Source organism: Xiphophorus maculatus, chromosome 2 (assembly GCF_002775205.1).
Source record: "Xiphophorus maculatus strain JP 163 A chromosome 2, X_maculatus-5.0-male, whole genome shotgun sequence".
In the NCBI taxonomy this organism is placed as follows: Eukaryota; Metazoa; Chordata; class Actinopteri; order Cyprinodontiformes; family Poeciliidae; genus Xiphophorus; species Xiphophorus maculatus.
The window spans coordinates 14,395,438-14,410,422 of record NC_036444.1 but is presented as its reverse complement, the minus strand read 5'-3'; the positions used below and the strand labels follow the sequence as shown (position 1 = coordinate 14,410,422).

The window sequence follows — 14,985 nt, the reverse complement described above, 5'->3', positions numbered from 1 at the left end:
ACACACAAACCATGACTGCACTTTCTATTGTCCCTTTTGGGCGCTTTGAATGTTTTCACATAATACGAAGGAAATAATCCCCCTGTGACCTTACACGCGTGTCCATCTGTTGTTTGACTCCGGACGCAGGAGTCGGTCACTGACCTCAGGACAGCCCGTAATCCCAAATTTAATCTAGAAAAACTCCGGGCTCCCGCTGGGCAGTGACACATTTGAGTAAGCAAGCACCTCTCATTGGACTGCTGCCGCAAAACGTGCTCAGCGTGCGGACCAGTGTTGCTGAAAAATTATTTAATGACCACAAATACCACTACAGTAGCCTATTTAACAGCGGTCGACGTCATTTCCCCTCCCGCTGAGTTTTGAGGCTGTTGAACTTTTCATTTCTTTGCCTCAGCGATTCAGCGCACGTCCCTCGGTCTGCTTCTTCTAATTAAAACTTAATGAGGGGTCACTCCAACGCGTCCCCAGCCCACCGTCACGCACACTACCATGTGAATATAATCTTGGATTATTAAATAGCGTGGAAAAAGTTACTAAGGCTGTAAAACTAGTTTTGGAGCATGTGTATTAAAAACATATACATTTTAGTCAAATGTTCACATTCTAGCAACATGAATTTTTAACTTTGAAACAAATACACCCTAAAGATAATTCTTAATGCTGTTCATAGCTGCTAAGGCTTGTATGTTTATAACAGCAGTATGAATATAAGATCCAAAGAATTGCAAGACTTGTTCCTGTCAAACTTTGTGAAGCAACATCTGTATAATGCTACAGCCAAACTTGAAAGCTTGAGAGCTTCCCAACCCTGAGGCAGTTGATGCTTATAAAATATGTTTTAGTCACGTTTTATGCTTTCATCACAAGTCAACTCTTATTTCTACTTTTTTTTTAAATGACAGACAAATCAGGTGTCGTTTTTGAGAAAGAACATCCCCTGTGTTTATGAACCCTGGGGCTGCTGTAAAATGTAATTGTTTATTAATTGTGGGTTGCATAGATATTTTTTCTGTTCATTTTATAAGCATCATCACAGGACAACACAAAGGCTTTTACAATTCAGAGACCAAATAACCTAATAACCATAGGATATTTTTTTGACTGTGGGTTCAGTCATGTTATAACAATAACTAACTTCTGTCAAGTCGTTTCTGAAAGAATTAATTTTGTTCAAATAAAACGAATGAAGATATCTGATTTAGGACATTTTAATAAATGATTGGCACCACAATATCTGAGTTGATTTTCTAAAATTTATACTCAGAAACAATAACCAAAGTCTAATACATGCATGTAAACATGTAAGCCGGTGCTATAATGCAATGAATTAATTAAATAATTTAGACACACTCATTAACCATTAAAATACACAAAAATACTGTAAAGCAATAGAACATAAGATAATATAACTGCTAATCAAATTACTTATTGCATACTTAAAGAACAACATTCCAAAATATAACTAATGGATCAAAAATAAGTATATTAGAAATTAGTAAAGCACAAATTTGACATTTACAATTTTTTTCTTGGCAGCAATACATTTAATTATTCATATTTCACATTTATATTGTATAAATGATCATTAATTCATTATATCAGATAGAAAAGAGAATTCAACAATAATTTTTTTTACAGTAATACACATTATGTTGGGTAAGAAATCTACTCATTTTGATTTGTTTCTGAAAATGTTCAATTATACACTTTATTACAACAGTATAGCATTAACTTTAATTATCTATATTGCGAATTCAACTCAGTAAAGTTCATATAAGTACAATCCATTCACAGAGTCAGATTCAGATTCAATGCTCAGAGTCCTGTAGGTATAGTGACATTTTTATTTTTTCATTTTTTCATGCTGAGTTTGGTCCCCAAAGCCAGGTGCAGAGATCTTCAGAATTCTGGTCCTATCCTGAACAAGAAAGGTGGAGGGAATCATTAGCATGCAAATCCAACTTAGTTTGTCAATTTCTTGCACTACCCATGAAATAAATTATGCCTCCCATTATTACAAGAATGAAAAAAAAAGATAGAATAGAAAAGATGTTTCTTAACATCACAATATAGAAGATAATACAAAATAAAAATTAAACTGGGGCAGGTTAAGTAGAGTTGCTAGAGCATTCATTGAAAGAGTTACGTCAAGAATTTACAGTTAAACACAAACAGCCCATAAAAAGCAAACAATAAACCATAGAAGTCAGAGAAACGCTGCTTTGTGGGGAACAATATAAAGTCATTAAAACTGAAGCTCTTTGGTTTTACAAAATTGTAATGAGTCTGTTTTGACAACAGTACATTTACATGTTGTGCATGATTTTTTTTTATTTTGCACATCAAGCAGTGGAGGAAGTGTTTCAGGAAAAAAACCTTCCTTTTCATGCACTGTAAAATGAAAGCCTCCTTAGCTCTGCATGTTGTTCTTCTCCTCCATTTTCAGACAGTAACGCTTAATGCTTTTATCCCCGCAGGGAACCAGCACAAACTCTTTCTCTGCCAATTTTCACCCACTCCCCAATTCAGATGAGCCCTTTCTCCCACCGTGCCCACAATGAAGGATTTGTCCTCGTTCTCTTTGTCCACCTCTGATATCTTTTTTTCTTTTTTTTTGGTAGTGGGGGGGGGGGGATAGCTGCTCCCTCTCTGCAGACGGCATGCAGCGTATGCAAATACAGCTTCTTTTATTCGCCGGACCCCTCCTTCGTATGAATGCAACCTTAAATGAGGCCACACTTGGACACGTTTGCAGAGGGGCTGTGGAACGTGCACGCATTACGATCCGTGGATTTGCATGCCCACTCTGACACGCAATGAGTCAAACACGAAATGCTGAGCAGCTACTGTGTGCAGGAACAGAAATGGGAGATCCACTGATGTAATACCTCATTTTAGATCGATTTAGAAGAAATAGAATGGGTATTTTTCTCAAATGGTGACAAATGGTGTGATGATGTTAAGTACACCTTTAAATTGCATGCATGGTATCGTTTGGCAGAAGAAATAAACAAGAAAATAATCTCATTTATGAAGATTTTGTTTGATAAAGTCCAACAAATGTTTTATCACAGTAACTCAATCCCCAAGAAGGTGTAAATTTGTGTAGGATGAGGTGCCGAATGATCCAGCAGAATGTGCCGAACAAGGGCTGCAGACTTTCAACTAGTTGAATTATCGCAGTCTCTGATGAACATAAAGTGTTTTCTCTCTCCCTCTCTTGGAGCTAACATTCCCAAGCTGGCCCATGCCATCTGTGAGTAGGTGTGAATGGGTTTGAGTTTGTGTGTGTTTTGCAGAGGAGGTGGGGGTGGTGGGTTAGTTGACGTCTGCTGGACAGCTCTGACAATTTGGCCTTTTCAATCTTACATTGCTGAACTGAGCGGCCTCTATCCCATAGCAACCCTAAAAGAGGTCAAAGGCTATGTACTCCTCACACACCACCTCCTCCTTCCCGTCTTGGTTGTATTCTTTAACTCCAGGGTGGCCACAGACGTTCCCAACTCTCCCCAGACGGAACGACACCACCAATGAACTTGAACTTGACTTGATTCTTAGCAGAGCTTTTAAGTTACAAATTTGTAAAGTATGGTATATTTTAAAGCCGAGTCTCAAACTTCCATGCTACAAAAACAAGATAACATGAGGAAAGAAAAATGAGGTCACATCAAGGATTTCCTAACCATCTTTTCACCCCACAGCCTCATTGCACGCGCTATGATTACGAAGGGCTGCCGCATTAAAGGCTCAGTCACCCAATTCTTCTCTCCTTTCATTGGAGCACAGAGGACCCCCTGAAAAGCCTGGGATGTGGGAGCATCTTTCCATCTTCCTCTAATATACTCAATGTTCAGCTTCGTCCTAGATTAGTCTTAGCCGAAGCTGCAGTAAAGACACCCAGTGAGCCCCGATTGACCCACATTGGAGCCTCATCCAAGATATATATATATATATATATATATATATATATATATATATATATATATATATATATATATATATATATATATATATATATATATATATATATATATATATACCTCAGTGGGGTTAAAACATTAGTAGTGTTCACACATAGTGAGAAGGTAACCCAGGAACTGTGTGGTATTAACATTTTATCGCTACTATGGCTACACAGCTGCACCCACACAGAATGGATAGTGAGCAGTGGCTGTTGTCACTTCATCATGTCATACATTATAATTTCCACAGCTCTGAAAATCCAGTGAAGAAGAGGTAATACATAGTTAATAATGGATAACACCGGTAGGGAAGAAGAAAGGCCAGGTAATCATGTGTCCCATTGTGCCACTTTCTGTAGGGGGATATGCAATTTTAAGTCAAATTTAAAGATATGTACACGCAGAGATGGATTCAGAGGTGTTAAAGCCCTAAATCCCTCTGACTCTGCCAGACCTGCTGACCTCGCTCCCCCCGTCGCTCTGATTTCAGACTTTCTTGGTTTAAAGACTCTTTGTTGCAGAGCAGATTAAAAACAGAGCAGCGTTAGCCAGAGTAAAAAGAGGATATCACAGAGGAGTTTATGCTGTCGGTGTAATTTGGTTTAACTCCAATAAATAAAAATATCTGTCACTCATTTTTTTTCAACTCAGAAACAGGGACTAAACTCTTCTTTAGCAAAAATGAAAACAAACTGTGTTGCAAACCTCCCAACAAACACACACATACTTCTACTCCTATCAGCTGCTGAATGTAATAGCATGGCTCTCCAACATGGCTGCCATCTCTTTTCTGTTTAGGCCTCCCTTCTTTCTACCTTTCCCTGGGGGATTAGTATTCAGTCTTGTTTTAAACTCAACCTTCTATATCTCTGCATTTCCAGACATAGCAGGAAAGAGAAAGCTGTGCTATTAACTACCTCCTCTCTTGTCTCCTGAAATGGCCTGAAACAGTAATACTGTACATCATAGCTGAGCTACTCTAATACAGCTATAAAGATAGTTTAGTCCCTAGAGGAAATCATATGTTGACATGTGGGCTACAAAAGCTTTACCCATATTGTAGAGCCACACAAATAGAGTTAGGTATCATTAATGACTATTATCTGCTGGTTACATCACTCAGCTCCTCTGGTCACAGCCCCGACTTCAGCTGAGTCAGTCAGTGATACAGGGTACCACCAACTGTCTTGTGTGATTTTTACACTGTAGAAAGGATTTTTTGGGGTATTAAATATAAGACTTTATAAGATTTTTTCTTTTCCTTGGAGTACATTTAAAAAGTTTGTTACTATTTGACATTTTATCCCTTCATCTCAAACAAACTATTTTATTTGGACCTTTTTTTAAGAAAGAGTACAAAAGAGAAACCTGGAGGACAATATATGAAAGTCCTCAAAATCTTAAAATTTTATTACATTTTAACAAAAGTTGCTACGTTTATTTTTAAACAATCCTATCTAAAGATTCTGGTAATAATTTACTTTAAAATATTGGTTCACCCAACTGTTATAATCACCCATCTAATGCTGGGTCAGTAAATTAATTGAATGAATTTTGAGAAAAAATATTTAAATGATTGCAAAAAAAATGCTGAGTGTATACTTTTAGAATATCAATTTAAATCTAGTTAAAGTGTTGTTTTTTTTCCTATGGTAAACTTACATAATTTATTTTCTGAAATATTTGTTAAATGCAAAAATAAAATGTTGCCAAATTGTTACATTAATTTTATGGGTTAAACTTTTGTTAGTTTTAACATTGGATTTTATCTTTTTATAACCTGACACGAGAACACATATTATGTTAATATAACATAAAGAAATGTAAGTGCGGGAAACAGCAAAGATTACAATCAAATTCTTATAGGAAATTGTACAAATATTGTACCTTGTGCTACTGTTGCAACCCAAAGACGCTTTATCAAGAGACTGGACTTCATATGCATATTATCTCTGAATGCATGTCTAATTCCTGGGAAATTCCTCTCATTTAGCTGAAAATGTTGTATCTCCATGTTTTTCAGACATGCAGAGTAGACTGAATAGACTAATGAACAGTCAGGTGGCACTTCAGGGCCTGGACTAACCCCCTTTTCTTTTCCTCTTCCCCTTCCCCATCACCATCACCATCACACACATATCAAACACACATACACTTGCCCACACATTAAAACTCAGCGCCTCGTCCGACCCTGGTGATCCGCACGACGGTCTAATGTCTCAGGCATCTGCTCATGTCTAGTCTGGAGGGCCTTTCCCACCCTGCCCCCCAGCCCGGGCCCGCCGCACCACCAGTTCCCACAATGGTGAGAAAGCAGGCTTTTCGAAGGGAATGGGTGGCGATGGGGGGTGTTGTCGGGCGAGCAGCTATTGAGGGAGGGAGAGAGTGAGAGAGAGTACGAGGCTGAATGATAATGTGAAAATGCATGGCGCTGTTCATTAACACACAAGCTTTGCAGCTGCACATGTTGGCCAAGGACACACACGCTCATGTGTCTCACTTTTCCGCCTCGGGTTGCTGCCAGAGCCACTGCAGGCCAGTTAAGCGGCATGATAACGAGAGATTTGCACGTATATATGGGCATGAGGCTAGAGCCGTGATGCTTGTAAAATTCTGAACCCTTGATATCTGTAATGATTTGAAAGAACAGTCTGCTTTCTGTATCCTGAAAAAGGTTTCTCATCCTATTCTTCTAATCGTACTCGTATCGCTTACTTACAATTACAAGGCAAGGAGCTGAAAAATAAATCTAAGGTCAAAGAATTATTGTGCAAGATCCACTGGGAAATATTTGGAGTATCTTTGTGCAGGTGCAAAAATTTTTGATCCACTCTGCAACCATTGCAACAGAAGTGCATTTTTACTGAATACTAGCACGCAGCTACATGCTCAAAAATAAATGATTTGACTCAAGAAAATGTGTAGCAAACAAATATCTAAGAAAACGAGTGAGCATGATTGATCAGAGATGGGGTTTTTTTTTTATCTTAAATGATTCCAGTATGTCCTATTTGCTTTATTAGCGTCAGAAATTTTCCAGCACAATAACATACATAAAGACACTTTTTGAAACGTTGCAATTTTTTTTAGGAAAACCCCAGTGCTGCATGCATTAATCTGCAATATTTATCAGGTGGAAACATGCCGTGCTCAGAACTGCCTGGTGTGCTCCGGGGAATAAAGAAGCACCATGACAAGAGAGGATGGCAGGTTTCCTTCAACCTGTGCCAGCTCATTAATTTTGTTGCTACCCAGCACCCCCCGCAACCAACACCAACCACCACCACCAATCCTCACCCCCCTTCCTCACATCACCCCTTAACTGCTAATTAACGGGAGCAGACCGCAGCAGACAAGAGAGAGGCCATGTGTGACTGTGGAGGAAATGGGGGAAACTCTTCTTCTCTCCTTTCCCCCCGTAAGTCGCCTCCTCCCCAACCCCACTGACCATCACTGGTACCCAACAGTAAACCATGATGCAGCTCACCTCAAGTGCCAGCCCAGCCATTTTAGATGTCTCGATGAACGATCTCCCAAGATGGCTCCTCTGAGCATGCCCATGCTCCAGGTCTTTGTCTATCTCCTGGCAAAGCCAAGTGTCTCCGCTGGCGATACAGATGGCACCAGGGGCTTCTGGGTAAAAACAGGCGAGGGTGTCGGAGGAGGTGGCAAATTCGGACCAGCCATTTTCCCCTTCTTGTTTTTGTTTGATGATGACTCTGTTAAGGAATTTTGATGTTCACAGACAAGGGAACATGAGAGTGTTATTCATTCAGGGGAATTATTGTAATTGTGGACAGCATTTAAATGAAGGGCCATTATTAAAAACATTGATATTTTCCCAAGTAGTGCATAGTATAGAACACTTTTAAAGCTCTGCGCAACTACAAAGACCAGTTTGTTTTCAGGACATGAGTGTGTATTCTACTGCAATAAAAGCCCCAGAAAAAAAAAAATCTCCCACATTATACGGGTACAAAGGTAAAAATCAAGGACGACCTGATTCCATGCATAAGCCTCAAGTGTTTTTATTCCCCTTCTTAAAGAGGCACACCAGGTTCACACACTACCTATAACAGAGGAAAGCTCCGGAAAGGACTCAGGCCACAGCCTTTTCACATATCCAATACCTGACTAAGAAACGAAGCAATTAGTCCGGGTTGACAGTAACAGCTAGTTAACAGAATGAATGAAAACTCATCTCACTTTGGAGCTCTTTAGGCTCTAGTGGCATTCTTCGAACTGAGTGCATGCAACACGCATAGAGCTGAAGTACCAAGTTTAGAAGTTCAGCTCCTGCCTGCAGGACGGCCTTGGCCTTCTCATTGAGCCAACGCACAATGTGCTCCAAAGAACTCGAGATTTTAAACACAGACGCCAAGTGTTTTTTTTTAACCCTGTGCTTCACTCGTCAGCTGCTTTATTAGAGGTTCTGGAAGGTTTGGACAAAGCATTAGCTTTTCTTTTCTTTTATCTAAACAAAGTTATAATTGAGGCTGTGTTTTCTTTGCTATGTGAATAGTATTGAAAAGGACAAATCAATATGAGCCCCGACAAGGCTGGTGGGGCAATGTGTCCTGAGTAGACATGGGTGAACAGAATTGATAAATACCAAAGGTTTAAAAACATGCTTTAACACTACTAACATTTTTTTTGTCCTATTGTTTCAGTTTACAGTTTATTTAATAAATTACCAGGGAAAGTTCTGTCATGACCAGAGTTTTTTTTTTTTTTTTACTGTATAGCCTTTGATAATACAGTGATGCCCCTCCCTCATCTGTTGTTTGACTCTGCTGGTCAGCTGGCTTACAGAAGGATCCTACATCTGGCTTACAAGAAAAAATTATTTTACAGTTTCCAAATTCTGGAAATATGGACAAGTGTGGTGTGAAAATCACAGAAGAGCAACCTATCTTTCCTACAAAAGGTAACAATATCTGCAGAGCAGCTGATTGCAGACTAGCTATCTGAGCAGATAGCAATTAGAAGTAACTAATTTATATTCAAATGTAAAATTATAAATAACTCCTAGACACTAGCTTGAAAGGAAAAGTAGAAAAACTGGATGTGTTTGGAAAGAGTCAAAAATAAAAATAATAATAATATTTTATTGATAATGTCATTAATAATCTCATACTGGCCAAAGGCAGATTCGGGGTGATTTAATTAAATAACTAAACAGAGATCTCTTCTCTTGTTAGAGGGACACCATTTCTTCACCTCTACCCTTTCAGCACCAATCAATTGGTCTAGTTTTCACTTGACTGGCCAACACCAGGTCTGACTGGTGATCACAAGGTTACATATCAAAGGATAGTTTTTTTCCCCTAATAATTTTAAGAAGGGGGTCTTTGATCTTAATGCATCAAGATCAAAAATGTAAAAAATGTTCAGTCCCCTGGTGCATAAATAAACAGTAGGTTCACTGATACAGTTTGTTTGGAGCTTAGTAAGAAGCAGACAAAGAATAATCCTCAACAGGATAGTATTAGTGGTTTAGTGTCATAGTCTGTGTAAGTCATGTTTAGTTGTGTTGTTTTAAAAAAGGTTTGCACAAAAAGTTTGTCTGATTGAAGTAGTTGGGGGGGACAAATTAGGAACTGTGGGAAAAATCTAAACTTTCTAAGAATGGGGATTCTTACTTTCAATTAAAAAAATATCTAAAAATGAAAATAAAAAAGGGTTCCACTGTGCTCGTAAAAGTGAGCAAATCACACCACAAAGTAGGTGAAAAAAGTATTTTTTTATGCCTTTATTTTACAAGTTAATAGAAGTAAAATCAGCACTGATTGACACATTGTGACCAAGCGTGGTCTTCATCATGGTCAGTGTCTGTTTTCCTGCTAACGTTTCAAGCTGATTCAACAAACAACCCCAAACTAATTAGTAAACTCACTAGTGTTGTTCACATGTCATCACATTGTGAGATGAATTAAAAGGAACAAAAGGACAATATAAAAAAGAGAATGAATAAATAAAATGTTAATTAGCAGATCATATCAGAAATAAACTGGCTTGAAACAATACAATCTTAATTTGTGTGTTTACTAGTAATCACCTTCTATAATTAATTTTACCTGAAACTGAAATTCTTTTGAAATGTCAAAATGTTAACATGGCTTTTTGGGTTCCCCAGGAATAGATAACAGGTTACAACAAAACAGGGTCAAATTGTCAGCTTTTGAGGCCTCAGTCAATTCAAAATAACTCTAGGAAATTCATAGAAATACAAGACATTTGAGTGAAATGCATACACAAGAGAAAGATTACCTTATATAATAATATATATATATAGCGTTACACTCTATGATTTGATGTGCATTTTTGCTATGGAAGACAATTACTTGTCTTTTGCAATACAGAAATAACACGCAATAGAAGCATGTTAAAATAAAAAAAAATTTAAATGCTATTGGTTACGTTTAATTTTATCATCCATCACCAACAATCCTTACAGCAACAAATGTTTCTTACCATGATAATCTTCCTGTGGAGCAACATCACCCCCCCCCCACACACACACACGCCTTCCTCAGGGGCGAACACACAGCTGATGGAAGTCATTTCTACTTTCGGTTATCTAGCTTTATGACAGGTATTTAAAACTCATACAGCTAGATAACCAAAGACAGAAACAGACCCCCCTCTGCACTTTAGGTATGCTGAGCAATCTTCTGACATAACGATGAGGATGAGGCGTCTTCACAGGGCCTGGAATATTTATACAACCCCAGTTAATTTGACCCTCAATTGATGAAAGATTTGTATCATCACCGTAAACAACAACAAAAAATATTCTGCCTTAAGTATTTGAGGCGATTATCCCGTTTTCTCGCGATAGGTCAGAACGTGCCCCAGCGGAGGCCCACTGACGTTTTTCAGACTAATCGCGAAGTGTAAAGAAGACGTATTTAATGTCTGGAACATATTAGAAATACAAAACAGCATATTATCTTCATTTACATAATTAGTAATAATAATTTAAAAAAAACCCAGGTAAACTTTCCAGGAGGGTTGTGACGTGTAACACTTCTCTTTCGTCATTGTTTTATTTTTATTTTTAAACGTTTTCACCAAGTAACTTAGTGCATTGTATCACCCTACCACTTTAAGTTGATGTCTTAATTTAATTCCACTGTCTGTAATGCTTTGTTCTTATTTATTAGGTTACTATTTTGGACCAACGTCATGGTGCTTCAGATTTAACTTAAGTTTGCATTAAAGGGGTATTTTACCTCACTGTATAACGTGATCTGAAAAGCATTAACACGAACCTGACATCATCACAGGCGAAAGGATGTTCGAATAAACAAAACTGCATTTTTTTTCCTCCTAATAATAACAAAAAAATATTTCCAATCTAAATTGAGCTGGGCTTTAAGAGGCTCTAATTATCTGTTGGCTCTTTAGTTCTCCCGAGGGCCAAGATTCCCTACTTTAAATGAGAGTTGTGATTGGCCTACTTCTGAAACTAGATTATTTCACATCACAAGGACTAATCCGCACATATGTTATAAAAAAATAAAAAATTAAAAAAACCCAAAATTGTTCCTGAACATAACAGAAGGCCTGGGGTCCTAGAAGCCTTTAACATTCTGGGGATTTGTCCAGCAAGGGTTTTAGGGTTGTTTAAAGACCATTTAGCGCTGTGTGCGCTCTTATTGTAAATGAGACACAAGGGTGTTTCCACCCTTTAAATACGATATCTGCTCTTGTAAAAAATAAAATAAAATAAAATAAAAAATCATTTGTAGTAAGCATCCATCATCATCGTTGAAAAATGTTATACCTGGAAAGATTAAATACATTTATAATGCACTGATACGCGAGCAGATTCGTCGATTTCCAGAGGCGTTTCTGACCTGTGTGTCGCAAGCAGAGCAAAACTCTTGAGCCAAAATGTCTTCAATTTGAGGTCGTGCTGAATCTTCCAGGTGGATTTTCCCTGCGTTTACATCTGGTTTCCATGCAGACAGAGTCAATAGATCCTTCTCCATCCTCAGTCCTCCAGCTTCTGTCTCCTCCAGCCTGCGCTCTTCCTCCACTGTCTGACAACCAGCTCCCGCACTGACATCATGCCAGGACCAGGGCCGCGAATTGACCAATCACAGACTAAGAACTCTGCAAAGATCTTCAAATTGCAGATTGATGTCCCACTCCGAGCTGTTTTCACGTGATTTCTTTTGTGCTACTAATTAAACACGAATTGTGTAAGTGAATCCAAGTTGCGTTTTAATTTTTGCTGAACAATTTAGGCCTTTTGAACTTTTTTCCTTCAAATTATCCACTGCTTTGCATTGGTCTATAACTTAAAACCAAAATGATAATAATAAAAAGAGGACTTTTTAAGACACGATTCAGTTGTTACACATTGTGGAGCTATTGATTTCAAAACATGAGGCCCAATTTTAGTCTTAAAACGTTTCTCATAATTGTCATTATTTAACTTATTTAAAGGCAATGTTTGCTTTTGTTCTGTAAAAAGTTAAAAGCACAGTTAAAGAAATAAAATAAAAGTATGACCAGTTATGTTAGAATCTTCAATGAGTGTAAATAGCTTACCAGTAGAGGATTATAAATGGCTGCAACTAAGTGTGAGCTCTCTTGAGAAATACAAGATCTTTGAGGTTTGATTTTTTTTTTTTTTTTTTTGGCAAATTAACATTATGATCCATTGCAAAGATTGGACTGAAAAGTTCCCTCCAAATTTGTGTGAGGAGGAAAAGAGAATTTTTCTGAGTAGTTTTAATGATGACACCTCCTCCATTAGATAATAATGACATGTTAAGTTTCCAGCATGAATGGTCAGATTTAAAGTATAGGCCATAATGATTCACTTATGTGACTGGGACTGGGATTCTTATCTTTTGAATATTTTGTTGCACGTTGAGCTATTATTGTATGGTGAATTTCAAATGCCTCCTAAATAATCTTTGGTAATTATTTTAAATGTCTATTTCAGGCTTTGTACCTACCTGCCAGATGACAAATTAAACTGCCCAACAAGTAGGTAAAACTCTGACCTTTATTTCAGCTGAACTCTGTCTGGCATAATTTGGTCATTAAAACTCACAGAAAATAATTTTAGGCCCAGTAATTAAGATCTCAATATAATTGTTAGTTTGCTTATGTTCTTATTTATTTATCTCTCTACTGTGATCTCAGACACACAGACCTGCATGACACAGGGCAAATGAATAAAAATGAAGTTATGTTTTAAGCTAGCAACAATCAATGCAACTGTCCATTTACTGACATAATCCATGATTAACATTTGGAAAGCATGAAATAAAAGCATCCACGAGACTCAAAGCATTCAAGTTGCAAGGTAAACCAATGACTACTGTTTCTCACGCACAGACACGAGTGACTGCAGAGCAGCACTCTTCATAGCATTCCAAAGATATTGTCTGCATGAAAGAGAAAATATATTATTTTAATGTTCTCTGGCATATTTAACAGGACAATGGGAGGCAGTGAATTATGCAGCTATTCACATGCTGGAGGAGGCTCTGTCTAAAGGAGAGCATGTCCTGGAGATCGGAAATCAAGTCCCACAGCCTTTAAAGAAAAGGAAACAGAAGAGTTTTGCCACGTTGGAGAAATACTTGTTAGAGCGACAAATTGAAAAAGACAAATAGATCTGTCTTGTAGGTCTTACCTACAAGACAACTAACTTACAACTAACTAAGTAATAGTTGTCCAATCTAAAAATCTGGCCAGTGTACAACTCTGAACAGATGAGATTGTAACTAAATATTCAAGCCTAAAAACAAAACACTATTTGTGGTGGCAAACTCACTACGCACGAGTCTGAACAAACCATCTCTATCCCTGGTGGTGGAAGCACTATGTTGCTGGGACAGTAAATATGGGTAGAGTTAAAGAAAATGCCTGGAGCTAAAATACAAAGCAATCCTACATATATAATAATATGTAAAAACCACCCAGCAGGACAATGGCCATTAAAGTTAGAGATCAAATTTGTTGACTCTCAATGCTTTTCATGTGTTACATGACTCTGCTCCAGCACACCTGATTTGATACCTCCTTGGGATGCCATCAAGTGCTGCTGGAGTCTGTAAATCAGACTTCTGTAATTCTGAAAACAGAATATGACTGAACATAATGATTGGAGAAGCTCACATTAGCATATCATGTTAGTAACTCTTCATTGTCCATTTTAACCCCTACAAAGGTGTTAAAATACACAATGAAAATCATTCATTTATGTATGGTCCACCAAAAGAACATAAATAATAATAAAAAAAAACTCTAGCAATTGTTAAAGAGTAAAACCACCAATTATTGATAGCCTAAAGGAAAATGAAGATGTAAAGGACAAGTTTTAGCAGTCTGTATACTGCAGTGCCGCTTATCCCCGCGGCTCTCTACTCCCTCTCCTGCCCGCCAACAGTATGGTCCTCAAAAAAGCAACCTCAAAAAATTGAATGACTACAAATAATTGAAAATAGCATTTATAGTTCAGAAAATGCATTTCGACTCTGAATTTCAAATATGATGTGGATGTGCAAAGTACCATCCAGTGGGGTGAGACGGCCAAGTGCAGCACTAAAACAAGACCGACAACCAGGCTTCCTTCGCCTTTGAGTCCACATTAGAAGCCAGGCTCAATATGTCAAAATAAATCGTAATAGCTGCTGCAGTTTCCACTGTCTCTAATGTCAAATGCTTGGCGGGTTGAACACGCAGCTCGGGGATTATTTATATCAATGAAAAGACTTGACACAAACATCAACTCTAAAATAAAAAAATGCGACCGCGGCAGGACTCGAACCTGCAATCTTCTGATCCGAAGTCAGACGCCTTATCCATTAGGCCACGCGGCCCCGACAGTCTCATAAAGGGACGTTGACAAATATCAATGTCTACCGTCCCGACGTATGGCTGGTTGTTATATGTTCAGTTATGTTTTCACACAGGGTGACGTGCGCGTATGGAGTGGTTTGCAAAAGAAAGAAGAACCATCTTCTCCGTACAAGTCTTTATCCTATGTATT

General features: G+C 38.0%; 1 long non-coding RNA gene and 1 other non-coding gene across 2 annotated transcripts; both read right to left on the bottom strand.

Annotated features, from left to right (window-relative positions):
• Positions 1–1,195: 1,195 nt before the first annotated feature.
• LOC102232976 lies at positions 1,196–12,029 on the bottom strand. Its single transcript, XR_312731.2, has 3 exons — positions 11,828–12,029; positions 7,453–7,684; positions 1,196–1,921 (listed from the first exon to the last, which is right to left on the bottom strand). It is a non-coding gene; the product is annotated as an uncharacterized LOC102232976 (long non-coding RNA).
• A 2,713-nt stretch (positions 12,030–14,742) lies between these two features.
• Positions 14,743–14,815, bottom strand: trnar-ucg. Its single transcript has one exon. It is a non-coding gene; the product is annotated as a tRNA-Arg (tRNA).
• Between the last annotated feature and the right edge of the window lie 170 nt (positions 14,816–14,985).